Source organism: Pyrus communis, chromosome 14, assembly GCF_041283825.1.
Source record: "Pyrus communis isolate YQ-2024b chromosome 14, ASM4128382v1, whole genome shotgun sequence".
Lineage (NCBI taxonomy): Eukaryota > Viridiplantae > Streptophyta > Magnoliopsida > Rosales > Rosaceae > Pyrus > Pyrus communis.
Window position 1 is genome coordinate 11,024,785 of NC_142578.1, and position 3,642 is coordinate 11,028,426.

Consider the following 3,642-nt stretch of genomic DNA (forward strand, 5'->3'; position numbering starts at 1 on the left):
TAGAACATTATGGTGAATCTCATGGAGCAAATATGACAACTTACGTGGTAAAACTGATCGATACGTGCAGTGGCAAATTCAGGGGTCCTCTTTGGTCCCAAGACCTTACGAAAGTCGGGAAATATGGGAGATAGTCGCCGAAGGTCCTATGACCGTCTTGTTTGGAACTTGAGAATGCTAAAAAATTATTCAATTCTTAGGTAGAATTCGGCGTACCTTGGCAAGTGATGCACAACAGGCCTTGAGACAAGCCTTGACAGCATGCCTTGGCAAGTGATGCTCAGCATCAAGCCTTGGAAGTTGTTGATAGAATTAAGAAGATAACTCAACTAAGTACTCGACTAAATTCCCCAATGAAAAAATTGAAAAATATTTTATGTTGGAACCCACGAGGTTAGAATTTTGGATTCGTTACGAAAGCCGATTGCATAGACCGAAAACGTGATTTGAACATTTATAGAGTAAAAGAGTAACTTAAATTGCATTGAGGTCTGAAATTAGTATACGATTAATTAGATCACATCAATGACCCATATACATATGATGTGACCTTGTTTCACTAAAATTCAAAAGTTAGATGCCATGGAAAGAAAAAAGAAAAAAAAAGTTCAGTCGTCCTCCTCGATATATATAGAATCATAGATGGACATGTAAAAATGGTCGGCCACTAAGGCGAATAGGAAATGATGCTATATGTATCACTGACACGACACCGGCCAATGTTTCCTTAATCACTCAAGAGTATATACACACATATATATATCATAAATGGATTTTCTGTGATTCCAATATTTCTACATGGAGTTTTCTGTTAATGTGACAAATGTATACATGTTTCAGTAAGGGTCTTAGATGGTTTTTTTATGAGTTAATATACACACGCTCAACATGATCGACATCGACGGTACGTATGATGTTGATTTTTATTCATATGTTGTTCCTGTTTGATTAATATTGTCAATGTTTGATCAATCTGCCGTTAATGTTTAATCACCATATATTGTTAGTTAGTGGAGATGTCGTTGAGCATGTATATAATAAAAAATAAAAAAATACAAAATATATTAGAGATAACGAAAAAGAGACTGCTTCCTTTTTTCCATCATTTTGGGTGGAATGGGGATGGGGAGAGCTTTGTCAGAGGGAAAGCATAAGGATATAGCTTTAGCTTTAGGGTTTAGGAACCGTGGTCAGGGAGGGCTTTGTGAAACAAAAACTAAAAAAATAAAGAAAAAATAGTTATCAAATGACTTCTTAACAATTGAGTTTCGAGAAGTAATAATTATGATTGATTTCTCAAGAATGTATTGGTACACCCTATAATTAAAAAGGATAATGTTTGTGTACCCTGGGAGATAAGTAGTCCCCATACAGGAAGACAACTAGTGCCCCACCACTTACGATTAACAAATATTTACCATCCGAACATTATAATTAGAATGTTCATTCTCTTTATCATCATCTAAAGATCTCCAATCGCTAAATGGAATAACATGTCTTTCTTAGGCACATTGACCTACCTAGTGGGCTTCAGTTTGGGTTCCCCCCCCCCCCCTTTTATCCCCCTCACCTTTTATTGACTGTACTGATGACTTGGCAATCAACTGATGACATGGAAAAATTACAGTCAATGATTGATGACTTGGCATTTAGTTTGTTGGTATTGTTGTAACTAATCCAGGTTGTTACAATTGGTTGTTAAAGTTAGTTAGCACAGATAGACTATATAAGCTCATATGCTGGTGTAAGATTGATTGATTCAAGTGTATCATTTTCTTCAGAAATACAAACTGTGACAGCTCGTCCCAGAAACATTTTTAACGTACGTGTGAAAAAGACACTTTTGCCCCTAGTTCGTTTTCTTTACGTTTATTGGTTGTTTTTGTAGTTGTTTCGCATATAGGTGATACGTATCCCGAGGACGAGCGTGGTCACTCGAGGCAGGGGGGCTACGACCCTTCCACATACCAGTGAGTGGGCTTTTGGTTTTCCGTATATACCTATATACATTTATTTTCCCAGAAATTGATTGAAAGGGTTATCTGTTTCATGCCATGCATTATATTATCGTGGTTTATGCACCATTAGTCACATTATTAGTTGCATACATATACATATGGATATTGGGTGTTGTGGACGCACAGGTAAGTGCCAGGTAAGTGTTATTCATGTTTACATTCAGTAGCGATTCGAGATGCTTAGAGAGCTCATAACCTGCACCCCCGGTGTTAGTGCTCCCGCCCAGAGTAGGGCACAATCCTTCACGTGATGTTCACCTCCCGCACCATACGCTCAGCTTGGATCCAAGTTAGGTGCACAGTCCTGTCGTACAGACCACATTAGGTGGTTCCGACTCGTAGGTGACCCGCGATTATTCGCACAGCCTTCACGTGATCGTAGCACTAGAGCGTTTATATGTATTACACCCAGGCCTGTCGTACAGACCACTTTAGGTGGTTCCGACTCGTGGGCAGGTTTAGTTATTGATATTGAGATTTGAGCTCTAGATGCAGCCGTACAGGTCACGTTAGGTGACTCCGGCTGCCAGACTACATGTTATTGATATGATTTATACCTGAGCACTTGCATTTCATTATGAGGTTCCAACATGGCATATTTCTTGAGCATAATTGGTATATCTATATACATGTACATATGGTTATTTTCTGGGAAGTATACAGGTTTTACGGCGAGGGGTTAGAACTTATTTATTAAATGGTTTTCGAAAAGCTTTGTTTTTGCCCACTCACGCTTTTGTTTTGCGCCCCTCCAGGTTCTAGTTGTCTAGCAGGTTCGGTGGTTTCCCAGAGGGCTTTCCTGGCATTTCTGACAGACGATCACCAGCGTAGGGTCACCTTCAGATGTACTGTTGTCGTATCATTTTCTTTTGGACTGTTGTAGGCTTATGCTCTGAACTTGTGTCTCACTTACGCTAGCACTTGTTTTTATTACTTTGTATGCTAGTTTTTATTTATTCGTACTAATTATATTACTATTCTATTAGCTTCCGCACCGTGCACATGGTTACGTCACCTCCGCGTGATGGCCAGCACGCCCTGATCTCGGTCAGGGTGTGTCATTTTGGTATCAGAGCCTAGGTTTGGCAGTCCTGTGTCCTTGTGAGTATTCTAATGGTTTTGGTGTCTTCTGTCAGAATTATGCCGCCTCATCGGGAACCACGTCGCTCTGATGAGTCTAGTTTCCCCGATATTGCTTAGCTGGGGGAAGCTATTGCTACCACTATTCAGTCGGCGATCCGCCCTCCCCAGAGGACTCCTCTGGAGACTATGTATAATCTGAAATTGGATAAGTTCGAAGGTAAAGAGGGTCATGAGGGCGCAGAGCGATGGTTAGAGCATATTGAGAAGACTTTTCGTGTGTTGCACAATCAGGGGAACCTTCCTGTTGAGAGGTGGGTCGAGACGACCTCATGGTTTCTGCGTACGGAGTCTGCAGCCTGGTGGGAGCAGGAACTTCGTCGTTTGACTCCAGCTGAGAGGACTGATTGGGATGTTTTCAAAGAGTTGTTCAAGAGGAGGTTTGTGCCTCCTGAGTATGTTGATCGTAAGAAGCAGGAGTTCACCGAGCTGAGACAGGGGAAGATGACGGCGAATGAGTACTATCGAAGATTCACTGATCTGT